At 33.5% G+C, this 13,901-nt stretch overlaps 1 protein-coding gene across 4 annotated transcripts in view; it reads left to right on the top strand.

Moving 5' to 3' along the window:
* Positions 1–13,901, top strand: part of DIAPH2 (diaphanous related formin 2) — a 914,500-nt gene that overhangs the window by 271,879 nt on the left and 628,720 nt on the right. The gene's annotated exons all lie outside the window — the stretch shown is intronic.

Below are 13,901 nucleotides of genomic sequence, written 5' to 3'. Positions count from 1 at the left end.
TTCAACAGTTTATATTAACATTACTATTTTACTTGTTATTGCATAATTTATAGTTTAGTTAAGCATGGGATTTATTTCAGTCTGAATGAGTCTTTACAACTAAGAAATTGATGTATTCCATATTCCCATGCCCTTGGAATGAGCACCTTTATCATTCCTCACTACATGACCTAGCATGTGAAAATGTACATTTTGGAAGATTCAGAGACAGGGAGAGGGAGGGATAGGGGGAGAGAAAGGGAGAGGGAGACATGGAGACATTATTCCTTTTTAGCCCTTCTATCACATCTTGCACTGTGGAAGTGCCTGAGCTATATTTTTTGTTCCTTGTAAATTGAAGTTCACATACACAGTGAAATCTGTGGTGATTAGATTATTCTGAAGAATTTTGAGATTTAAAAAAATTTCTGTCATTAGGTCTTTCTTTTCTTCTTTGCTACAGTAGACCTCACATTTAAAGGGTTTTTCAAGGACTCCAGAGATTACTATTTATTTTAAACTGTTTAAAATTGAAAATGTAAAATGTGCTTGTGCTAAGGTATTCATATCATCAAAAAGGAAGAAAAGATACATGGTAAACATAACACTTCAATTCCACTCTTACAGCCTCTTCCCCAGAGAAAACCACTCTTACTAATTTGTCACATTGCCTATGAGAAATATTCTATGCCTCCAGAAGCATATGTATATTTCTCTTTTTTGTTTTTTTTTTTTACTTCCTGCTGTCTTCACTTTATGTCCTTGGATATTATTTCATAACAGCTTATATTTTCATCCTGTGTTCTTTTTATATACTTCATACAATTCTGTGGTCTGGGCTTATTTTAATTTACTTAAGCAGTTCCCTATTAATGGATATTTATATTAGTTCAGATCCTTTGCTATTTCAAGCAGTACTTCAGTAAACATGTGCCTGCATGTACCTTTCTGCACATGGGATCTATTTGTAGGGTAATATCTAGTAGTGAAACTTCTATGTAAAATGTGCCATACGTTTATAATTTTGATAGATATTACCAAAATGACTTCCAAAGAGTTTGTGTCTATTTATAGTGCCACCTAAAATTTATATGAGTTCCCATAACTTTTGCCCATTGCAGGGATTTAAATAGCAAATCATCCATGTCATAATTTTTACTTCTTAAATTAGGAGTGAAGTTCAGCTTTTCTTTTGTTCATAGGCAGTTTTAATTTCTTTTTTTCTGTGAACTTTTCCCTACAGTTCTTTGTATATTACGTATTGAGCACTTGCTCTTTTACTTATTGATGTATTTGTATTGAGTCCCACAAGAATCATGGTTTTCATAAAATTTTAGTGTTAGTCTGGACCTTAGAAGCGAGTCTTTATTTTACCAATGAAGAAAATGAAGTTTGAAACATAGAAGTAACTAGAAAACTCATTAGGGAATTTCTAAAAGTAGTGTGGTGCAGTATGGGGAAAGTTAGAGAAAATCGAGTTACACGTACTTGCATTCCAGCTGTGATGACTTGTAACCTCTGAGACTGAAGTTTCTCAGCCATAAAATGAGTAGAGTAATATTTACCTAATAGTGTTGTGAGAATTAAGTAAGGTTATATATTTAAAGTGCCCAGCACAGTGCTTAGTGTAGCAGACACTCAATAAATGTTAATTCCCTTTCCCCTTTCATTTAACAGGGTATGTGTGTTTTGTTTTAGTTATTGACACTTAACACAACTGTTAATTCAGCAAGAGAATTTCCTGCTCTTCAGAGAAGCATTTGGTGGACCCAGTCAATTACAATAGAAGCAATTTTTGTAGTTTCATTTTGGGCCACCTTACATTTTCTTTTGTTTTAATGTGCTTTCCATAAACACATACAAATGCTTCAGGCAAAAGTTTTAACATGGAACCTTCTGTTTAGAGATCTTGCCAACTGTTCCTTACAGTACTTTCTGAGCAGTGAACACTTCAGAACAGTCCCAAGCCAATACTTCATTGGTTATAATTCTAAGATGCAGAACATTTTCTTTAAAGTTTTCTGGTCCCTGAAAAGTCAGTAGAACCAAATGCATTAACTGGAAGTAGTGTTTGTATAAAAAAAAGAAAGTTTACCCAAAGACAATAATGAATACAATAACTATTTAGGCTATCATACATAATCTTTCTAAATTTCCACCCTATAAAAAAATGATTACAATCTCCTTCAGGCTTGCTACATGCCCCTCAGAATAAAAGGAAACCAACAAGGAATTTAACATTTAAGTTACCTAGGAACTATTTAGTAAGGTGAAATTCTAGAACACATACTACTATATTTCAAGAAAACACTATTAACAGATAAGCATGTGTTGAAGAAGGCAGTTTACAAATGAAACGTTACAAATCTTATGTTCATGCATACAACTTACAAAATAGAAAATGGTATTCTTCCAAATAGTATAGCAGCACACTAACACTATACAGTTAAGATTGAAAGCTTCTTCACACACATCCACTACACCTCACAGCAGTATATACCTTAGATATTCTCTTTGTCGCCTGACATATGCCAAGCATGGTTTCACAGACTTGTATGTTAGAGCAGGCTAAAACATTCTGCTTTATCTGCTTAACTATGTGTCAAAGTTAACCAGTTTCAGGAAACAAAAAGTTTTATAATCAAGTAAAGAAACACATAAACCTCCACAATAGGATAAAAAAATGCTTCTAAGGACATGATACAATCCTAACAGGAGGGTGGATCATACCTGTAGTTACTATAGAGTATGTGGGACTAGTTTGGAGCCTGGTGAAATACATTAAGGTATATGGACCTAAATGATCATCAAATCTATAATAACTACTAGAAACTCAAATGTGAATTATTGGTGTTTTTCCAGTGGAATGTCATCTAATTTATGGCTTAGCACTATTGAAAACTGTTCTGTCATTACAGGTTTGCAGTCAGTGCAAATTAATATCTAAACAATAGGGGACAGCCTGAATCAAATGGAATTTTGAAAAATTACAATGACTGCATATATAAACTTATTTTTGTATTCTGAAAATAGTGCTATAAAACTCAATGATTTTCCCAGCTTAGAGTTTCTACCATCATAGATAATAAAATTAACAATAGAAATAAAATAAAATAAAATAAAATGCTTCCTCTACCAATTCTTTTTTTTTTAAGATTTTTCTTTCTTTCTTTTTTTTAAGATTTTTAAAATTTATTTTTAGAGAGGGAAGGGGGCGAGAGAGAGAGAGAGAGATTGAGAGGGAGAGAGAGAGAGAGAGAGAGACATCAATGTGCAGTTGCTGGGGGTTATGGCCTGCAACCCAGGAATGTACCCTGGCTGGGAATCGAACCTGGGACAGTCCAATTCTTTACTAGAGTAAGTAAAAGCAAAGTATATGTTTGTCTCCTGCCCCTTTGTCATATATTAATTGACCATATAGACATGGGTTTATTTCTGGGCTCTCTATTCTATTCCATTGATCTATGTATCTGTTTTTATGCCAGTACCAGACTGTTTTGATTACTGTGGGCTTAGAGTATAGTTTGATATCAAGTGTTGTGATCCCTCCTACTTTGTATTTTAAAATCTTATCTCATTTAGTCCCAACCCTAGATGTTATTATTATGGTTTTATAGGAGAAGAAACTGAGGCTATGGGAGACTAAGACATGTTTTGTTTACATAGCTAGTAAGTGGCAAAGCTTAGTTTTGAACCCAGGTTTGTTTTTAATCAGTTACTTCCCTATGTTGTTATATTGACTTTTAATGGCTTTTATGCCCCTAGTAGTCGGTACATTTTGTGGCATGGTTTAACTGATTCCTTTTTAATGCTATAGTTTGACATGTGTTATATTATTTTGTGAAATGTGTAATTCTATTATCTTAGCACTGAAGTTAGTTCTTCAGAGTTTAAACCACAGCTAGGACATTGTACCTTCATGGAAAGGAATAAGATTATTTGTTTTTATGACTAAGATTTTGCAAGGCATGTTCTGCATAGTATCTGTTATCTATGAAACATTGCTATATAATTTGCCATCTGTCTCTTCTAATAATCAATGAAGTAATGTGGTCTTCATGTAATTAGATATATGATAATGATTTAAGTATATTTTATTGATTATGCTATATTACAGTTGTCCCATTCTTTTTCTCTCCCCTTTATCCCCCTCTGACTGGTACCCCCATTTTCTCCATCACTCCCCCACTTAGTTCATGTTCATGGGTCATACACACGAGTTCTTTGGCTTCTCCATTTCATATGCTATTCTTAATTTCCCCTGTCTATTTTGTACCTACCACTTATGTTTCTTATACCCTATGTCTTTTCCCCCATCATCCCCCCTCCCCATCTCTGCTGATAACCCTCCATCTGATACCCATTTCTGTGATTCTGTTCCTGTTCTAGTTGTTTGCTTAATTAATTAATTAATTAATTATTTTATTTTAGGTTCAGTTGATAGTTGTGAGTTTGTTGTTATTTTACTGTTCATATTTTTGATCTTCTTTTTCTTAGATAAGTCTCTCTAACATTTCATATAATAAGGGCTTGGTGGTGATGAACTCCTTTACCTTGACTTTATCTGAGAAGCGCTTTACCTGCCCTTCCATTCTAAATGAAAGCTTTGCTGGATAGAGTAATCTGGGATATAGGTCCTTGTCTTTCATGACTTGGAACACTTCTTTCCAGCCCCTTGTTGCTTGCAAGGTTTCTTTTGAGAAATCAGCCGATAGTCTTAAGGGAACTCCTTTGTAAGTAATTCTGATAAGGATTGATTAATATATATCGAATTTGTAAAGTAATGAAATCAAACTTTCTTGGGGCTCCTTTGAGGTTAGCTTCACAACATTGTAGACACCTTATGTTAATATGACATTTTTTAGCTGTGAGTTACTGAGCTCTCCTGTTTCAGTAATTTAGACACAATAACAGGTGTTCAGTTGATAGTATTTACAATTCACACAGATACTCCATTTACATTTAGAATTACTGTTCTAGCTAAATTAGTTTTATTTTGGCAAATAGAAATTATTTACATTGAAATCCAGTGGACATTTTTAACACTGTTATATAAAACTACAAAGATGTATGCTTTATTCCAACTGTATACTAATGGTAGTTAAACCAGTGTTAAGTAGTAAGAATAAGAGAGTTCTCTGCTTTGTTTAAGAAATATACTCAATTTAGAGAAGTTTAAATCTGGTAGCTTTTCTGAGTCATTGTGTATAAGTAATTCCTTTAATTAGTTAGTCCTCCTTGGTCAGAGTACATTTAATTCTTTCTTTTTAATAGGTTATTCAGTAGTATCTGGTTTTTAGTTAGCTTTCCCTAATTTTAAACTATGTTTTTGGTATTATTATTTTCAGTATTATAATTTTTATTTGTACTGTTATTTTTGTTTTGCTTTTTAATTATTTTTCCAGTTTTATCATGATATAATTCACATAAAGTTATGTAAGTTTAGGGTACATAACATAATAATATTATATATTGAATACCACAGTAAATTTAGTGGATATCCCTTACCTCATATAGTTATAATATTTTTTCCTTCTTATGGGAACTTTTAAGGTTTACTCTCTTAACAACTTTCAAAGATATACTGCAGTATTGTTAACTATAATCATCACATTGTACCTTATATTACCAGAAATTATTTATCTTATAACTGAAAATTTGTACCTTTTGACCACTTTCAACCAATTCCCCTACCCTGAAGCCCCTGTCCTCTGGCAACCACAAATCTTATCTCTGTTTCTATGATGATATGTTTATTTTAAATCAGTGTTTAACATCTGGTGAGGTAGGTGTGCCCAATGAGTGATACAAATTTTATTAGGTGCCATGAAGATACTACATGGGTGATGACCCAAGAAATTAAAAATGTAACCTAAAAATATAAGTTCCATTTTAACACATGCTTCTAGGAATATATTTGCACTTGAAAACAGGTTCACATTTTTGTCAGTGACTATTATGTTGAAAGAACTTAAACTTTCAATGTTATTGTTGTTGATAATGCTATCTATACCAATATAACATATTATCTTTAAATTAACTAGCTTAAAAGAATACACATTTATTTTCTCATAGTTTGAGGAATCTTGGCAGAGCTCAGCTGAGTCCTCTACCTCAAGGTTCCTCACAAGACTGCATATAAAGTGTTATTATGGTTGTGGTATTACCTGAAGGCTTAAAGGGGGAATTACTTGTTTTTAAGCTCATCTAGATGATTTCCAACAACATTCCATTTCTCCAGGACCATTGGACTGAGGGCCTCCATTCTTTGTTGGCTGTTGTCCAGAGGCTGCCCTCAGTTCCTTGCTTAATGGGCCTCTCAATAGTACAGCTCAAAAAAAAAAAGGCAGGTTGCTTCATCAGGGCATGCATGACAAAAAGGAGTGAAGACAGAATGAAAGCAAAAAGGAAGTTATGGTCATTTGTAGCCTAATTTTATCATTAGAAGCAAGTAACTAGGCCCAGTGCTTATGTACACGTAGAGAGGGATTTCTCAAGGGCATGAAAACCAGGGAGTTTTTGTGAGCCATTTCAAAAGCTACCTACCACCTGGATATGTACAATTTGATTTCTCAGTAATTACAAGTGCTATGAGAGCTCTCTCTTTGATGACCTCACCAGAATCCTAACTGGTCTCTCTGCCTTTAGTCATTTTTAGTGGTGATCAGTTTTCTACAACTTAGTCTGAATTATCTTTTCAACTGTAAATTATCATGGTACTCCCATGCTTGGGACATTTCACTGACTACCCATTGTCTTCAAGGGAACATATAAACTCCTTGTGGGTCTCAAGGTCACTTGCCTCTTGATCCTCCCTCCCAGCATGGTCCTTAGCATAAACTCTTTCATTCCTGGAACAGAGACATTTATAATATGTTGCAACTTCTCTCTGGCTACACCTTCACCAGTTCTTCATTTAGACTCACTTTAGATGTTACTTCCATCAGAAATGTAGTCTTCACAATATATTTTAATTGTCTTTATTCATTTGTGTCCCCATCAGAAACCGAATTTCTTCCATGCAGGAGGAAGTATTTTCATTTTGTTTACTATTGTTTCCCAGCATGTACCACAGCTTCTAGCAAATATAAGTTTTCAATAAACACACAAATTAATTACTGTTATGTGTACTTACTTTCATACTACCAAGACAAATAAAGTACAGGTGCTAACCTAGAATTTAGGCACATAGTAGGAAATGCGTGTGTTTAATAATTTATTCAGTTATTATGTGAATATTCAGTATATATATGTATATATATATACACACACATGAGATAATCTGTATTTTAATATAGAGTGTAAGTGCCTTATAATAGTTATAAGTACCTAAATAGTGATAAGCACCTTGAAACTGATGAAATACCAGAAATCCAGAAAACACATATTTGAGTATAACTATTGTGGTTTGTTAAATTTAATTTGCCCATTTAAGTTCTTGTGATTTAGTAACTCCCTTCATTCACTTCATTTGCTGATGTATGGAGATATATATCTATAAATTCTACCACCGATTTTGTTAAAATTTTTGAAGGTGAAAGATAGAATTTTTTTCAATAGTGGTCTTTGGTTCATTTAGTCAATAAAGTTTTCAAAATTATGGATGGTCCACTTACATAAATAGAAATTTAGCATGCTGAAGTAAATGTCCATTTCCTGATTTATTGTTCGACACTTAAGGAAACCAGTTAATGTCTATCATTTGTATTGAAACATCTATAAAATAGAATAATGGTCAGTAAATAGAAAACCATCAATAGGAGTTTTGTGAAAATGAAGATAAATATATATCACAAACTCACAAGAACACTGATCATTTTAACAATTACAAATATTAATTTGTTGTCCACTTACTATATACTAGTTTTTAAAGTATTTTTTTTAAACAAAGATGGAATCTAATTCTTTTTTTTTTAAGATTTTATTTATTTATTTTTAGAGGGAGAGAGAGAGAGAGAAACATCAATGTGCGGTTGCTGGGGGTCATGGCCTGCAACCTAGGCATGCACCCTGACTGGGAAGCGAACCTGCGACACTTTGGTTCGAAGCCCGTGCTCAATCCACTGAGCTACACCAGCCAGGGCTAGTTTTTAAAGTATTTCACATGAATTGTTTCATTTAATTTTTAAAATCTATTCTATGCTGTAGATTCTATAATTATAGTTATTTTGTGAAAAAGCAAAGTAGCACTGGAAATCAAGCTTAAGCAGGATGATTGCACAGCCTGCGTGCTTTACCACTTGCTATGATTACTATGTGAGCAAAGACATGGAAATAGGGCATGTTAGAACAAGCCTGAATTTATAGTCTGTGCTTTCGATAGAAGTGAATCAACAAGTATGCCCACTAAATAATTGTTTATGGTGTGTTGAAAGATACATCTTCCAATATAAAACCAGTCTCAAAAGACTAAAAATACATTGAGGTTGCTAGCAATGCTTGGCTGAGTTCTCCATGTTTGTGTGGTCTGCCTTGGCATATCCATGGCCAAATATTAACACTAGTGTGATTTCTCCCTACCTCCCCTGCATCATTTCTTCATGCTTTTTGCCATTTGTTGATAGTGGCTTTAGGATTATCCTTTTAATTTAAACTAATTTCACTGGAGCTGTAACAAACTATGTGTTGCATTCAAATAACACATGTAACTATTGTGAATTATCAGTATTATTGCATGTAGATGGTTTAATGAGAGCTGACTCTGCCTCGCCTCATGTGTTAAGAATAGACTGATAACATGATCTTGGAAATGCCTGAGAAATGCGGTTTTCCTAGCATATAATTGTTTTTAATTTAAGGCAACAAAAATGACTACTCTTTCACATGTGATGCTCTTAGGATATTTGTTATTTTCTATGGAAAGAGAATCTGCTGTGATTAGGTAACTTTCATTCCATTAACAGCAATATTCACTGCTCTCCTCTAATTTTTACTTCCTGTTTGTTCTTACAGTACCAATCAGATCACATTCTTGTTAATTATTGGCACTTTTACTGTATTTCACATCCTTTTGTTTTCTTAATACTGAGAATTTAAGTATTTTAATAATTTAGTGTATTTTCAAATGCTAATACATATAACTACATAAGAGATCAGAATATGGTTACAGAATCTCTATATCATTGTTTATATATAGACCTTCATTTCACTAATAACAATATTACTTGACATTATACAGTTTCTTAATCCATTTCAGGGCATAAACTGAATACATATAAAGGTAAAATCATAGTAAATTATTTTATCTGATTTGAAATAGGATTTGGGGACAAAAGTGTACTTGCCTTTGAATATTTCAGACTAAGGCATAATTTATCCAAGGGATTCCTTTACAATATACAATTTGTTAAACACTTAGAATTCTTTATCCTTTCCTGAGGTGAGTTGTAATCAGCCATATATATTTTTCATGTTCATTTATATAAATAGTATGAAAGCAATGAGATTTTTCGTATTTTTCTTTGAAATATATTTGCCCTAATATTGTTTGTCATCCTGTAAATTATTTAATATTTGAGATTTTTTATAAAGTTATTTTTAAATTTAGTATTTCAAATTTAATATTGAATTTATCATTTGTTACATATCAAACATTGTTCTGAACTTTTTACATATATTAAATCATTTAATTAATCCTCCTGAAAGAAAGCATATCAGCTAATGTCATTATCTCCAGTTTGAAACATTATATAACTCAGGGAGATGAAGTGACTTGCCTGAAGGTCACAAGGGCAGTAGATATCAAAGCTGAGTTTAACCCATTGCTTTTAATTACTACACAAATAGCCAGGTTCCGGTTCATTTACATGATGTCAATTATATAGTTGGTAATCTACACTCCTTTTACTACTTAGGAACTATATATCATAGTAACGACAGTCTTATTCCACCAGCCTACTGCATGCTCAGGTAGGCAGATCTGGGGTTTATATGGAAACCAGAATGGGTGTGATAGCAGGGAAGGAAATTAGTGTGGTTCAGTGATATACACTGCCTGTGGGAGAATTTCCAGACTATCCATGTTTCTGTCTGAGTTGCTTCTGAGTCTGAACAATATTACTCATCCTTGGCATCTAAGTGTACTTATTTTAGAATCAAATCTTGAAGGGTGACACTTGCAATTTGAAAAAGATATGAAAAACTCTAACAGAAGTTGATGTTGTTTTAATCCCTCCAGTTGTGTATTAGTTCTTAACAAAAAGTCTTTCCTATTGAAACTGCTGTTGGAAGTGTTTCAGAATTCCCTTATAAGGAAATGCTACAAGTTGTTTTGCAAGTTTATTTCACTATTACAGTAAAAGCTGAGGGTGGTGAGCTAATTTAGCATGTCTTACTTTTTATATCTTGCTTTATCCCCTAGCATCCACCCTCACTAAAAGGAGGGACTGTATGGAGTTAGATTCTGTCAGTCATATTCTTCTATCTTCTTGGAGACCTCCAGTTCATGTGACTCCTAGAAATGCAGTAATCTAAGCACCTAAATTACTCTTCACACTGGTAATGCAGCTATTAATGCTTTTTTAGTTGTGTGGGGTTTTGAGATCCAAGGCATTTGAGATCCAAATGTCTGCTAGGAGGTGATTGTGTATAGCAGGTACAGGCACAACAGCATGCTTCTTTGACTGAAAAGAATCAATATGTCAACTTATCAACATATATTTTTATACTGTTTCAAATACATTGCTTCTAAAAAGTTACTAAAAAGTTATTGAAAACATGTAAATAATTTAAAGGTTGTGGGAAGCTTAATTTTGTAACAATTGTCAAACTACGTACTAAGTGGAAATCATGCTATTTTTATTTTTTGTATTAGAAGCACTTGATCATTTATAAGAATCATTCCATTTAATGTCCATCAGTACTAGCTCACTAAAAGGTTTGGTATCCATAGGCATTTATTTAAATTTTCTGCACTTTCATTTTGAATTAAGGTCAGATAAGAGGGTTTGCATAAAGTGTTTTCAATTTGAACCATTAAAAGGAGTTATGTAAATGGGCTTTGATACCTGATATTAATAATGTGTGCATTTGAAATATATTAATCATTATACATTATGAATAATTAATTCTATTATAGTTACCCTGAATGAATTTGCTTTGAGTATTTCTGAATGCATTTTAGCCTGAACACTGCCATTGAGGAAATTTACCTTGGAACCATGCAGAAAACAACAGAGTTGCTAGGACTTTGGAGTTTATGGAATGGCTGCTTATGGAACATCAGTATTTTAATTATCATATTAAAATTCTTCATTATGATGTTTGAGGAGGAAGTGAAAATATGCCCTGCTCTATTGTTTATATTATATATAGCTGCACAATAGAATACAAAACTTTACAAATGGATCTTTTAATAATTCCTTTGCTCTAAAGATGCATACCCTGGTATTTATAGAATCTAAGCAACCTATGGCCTTTACCATGTAGAAGTAGGCAACGGGGGCATATGTAATATTAAATACTTCTTCAATAGTCAAAATAGACAATATTTAGATTCCCTAATAACTTTTAGTGAATACATCAGCTACAAGTTAAGTAAACCACCTAATAGGTTTAATATATTAATATGCTAACTGCTGTACAGAATTTGCTGGTGTGGACAATACCTTTCCCAAGAGATGTTCAATACTAATTTCCATTACTAAGTAGTGATTGAAGGCTGTTTTTGAGACCAAGTATTAATAAAAGGGAAGACAATTTTTAATAAACCTTGCAGATAGTGTCATAAATTTAAATTCCATATGCCTGAACTTTGTAAAATAGTCTTCCTTTTACTGACTTCCCTCAGACACCTCTCTTCTCTCAATGGACCCAGATACCTGCATCGTCAATGCAGTGTCACATTCACATTTCACTAATTTTGGATAAACTGATGCTTGTGTCTTGAGAGCTCCATTTCCGAGTGTACGTATTAGTAAGTAATGATGGCCCACATAGAGACTAATTTACTGCAGAACTGCAGTAATGGCAGTTTTCTAGCCACTCTTCTGAACTGCCATTGAGGCTGTCCTCCTTGTCTCATTTGCTCTTTCAACAAATATGTATTGAAATTCTGTCATATACTGTACAGTACTGGTTTTCACAGATCAGATTGCTTATTGCTCCATTAGGCCTGTGACTCACTGAAAGAGTAAGTGTGAATTCTCTGTGATAGAAAGGGATTTGTCTTTTACACTCACAGCATCCTTGTATTTCTATTCTTTAGGCCCTGCTTGCTTACTCAGCCTCAAGATAATTATTTCTTCTACTACCTTTGAGAATTTCCTAGTATCCCCATTTTGTTGTTGTTATTTAGATATGCTTACACTGTTGTGTATTAAATGAACCACTGTATGCATAACTATTCTCTTACTTCAGTCCAATTTTTATCTGAGTCTTCTTGTTTCTTCCTGTAACTCAGTGTGACAAAAAATGTTCCAGTGGACTTTGGGATTGACCAGTATTTTGAAGTTTGGGAACAGGAGTAGAGAAGACAGCAATTAGAGTATCCAGTAAAAGGAAAACTAGGATTTTGATAAAGACTGGGGTGTTGTAATATGCTTGCCACTTCACTGGGCATTTGGTTTACATAATTAGTAGTTTTTTTGAGTGCACTGCTTACATTTTCTCAGAAATGTATTTGTCTGTTTTCAAGAGGTATGTAATAAATTATCTAGAAACTCTGAGTCCCCTAATAGTAATCAGTAGATTTATTTTCCATGCATTTTTATATTTACAGATGTATGTATTAAGCACCTGCTTTGTGCTAGATGCTAGTCTAGGCCTTGAGTGTGGGGATATTATAGCTATAATCAAGGCAGATGTGATCTTAATTCTCTTATGACTTCTCTTAGTCTAATGGAAAAGATATAATAATGTCATGAAATGAATATGAATTTTAGATACATTAAAAATTCTTAAAAAGATAAAATACAATAATATGATAGATAATTATTTAGGTGGAAGAGTAAGTGTGATGGTTATGGAAAGTAATTTTAAAAGCACATGAATTGGAGAATTTAAAACACATACCTTCAGAAGCAGAAACCAACACAGCTTTAATGGGTTGAGTGCAGCGGATAAGAAAAACACAAGGAAGTCGGGGATCACTTGTAGTTTTGGGGCTTGAGTAAACAAGATGCTGTCCAATAAATACCCTGTTCTAGGCATTGAATCAGAAAAGGCTTAGGGCAATAGTGTTGACAGAAAAAATGGTCAGAGGATTAAAACAATGTGATAATCAAGATCAAACCATCTTTGCATGTACTATACTAGTATTTCCAAAGGTAGGAAGTATAGTGCAGCTTGAACTAGTTCATTGTTGATGCATGGAAGTAATATGTATTGCTTTAGCATTGACCATTGCTTGAAGTCTAGGGGTTTGTGCATATTTTGATTTGATTGTAAAGAGAATTTTTACTTTTTGCTCTGTGTTTAATTCTTTGGTGAATGAACCATTGCACCTCATTTAACCAAAGTGTTCCTTCTGATTTACTCCAGGATGAGGTCACACTGTATACTAGGTATGAATTAGTTATGAAGTAACCAGTTTTGTTCTGGTGAAGAGAGAATTTTATTCTCATTCTTACTAAATATGTGATTTAAGAAAGATTTTTACATTCTCTGTGTGCCAGAAGGGCACTGAAAGTGTACTGTTAAAAACCCCATCAAGGGATTGAGCACAGGCCTGCGAGTCAAAGCATCGCAGGTTTGATACCCAGTCAGGGCACATGCCTGGGTTGCAGGCCATATCTCCAGTATGGGGTGTGCTAGAGGCAACCATACATTGATGTTTCACTCCCTCTCTTTCTCCCTTCCTTCCCCATCTCTCTAAAAAAAAACGTTAATAAATAAAATCTTAAAAAAAAAACCCCATCAAGTTTAGAAAGAGAAATGTAGGTCATTCCTTTTGGACTGTCTACTAAATGGCTTGAAACACCATA

Source organism: Phyllostomus discolor, chromosome X (genome assembly GCF_004126475.2).
Source record: "Phyllostomus discolor isolate MPI-MPIP mPhyDis1 chromosome X, mPhyDis1.pri.v3, whole genome shotgun sequence".
NCBI lineage: Eukaryota > Metazoa > Chordata > Mammalia > Chiroptera > Phyllostomidae > Phyllostomus > Phyllostomus discolor.
The sequence above is the reverse complement of the archived record's forward strand: the minus strand, read 5'-3'. Positions and strand labels throughout refer to the sequence as shown.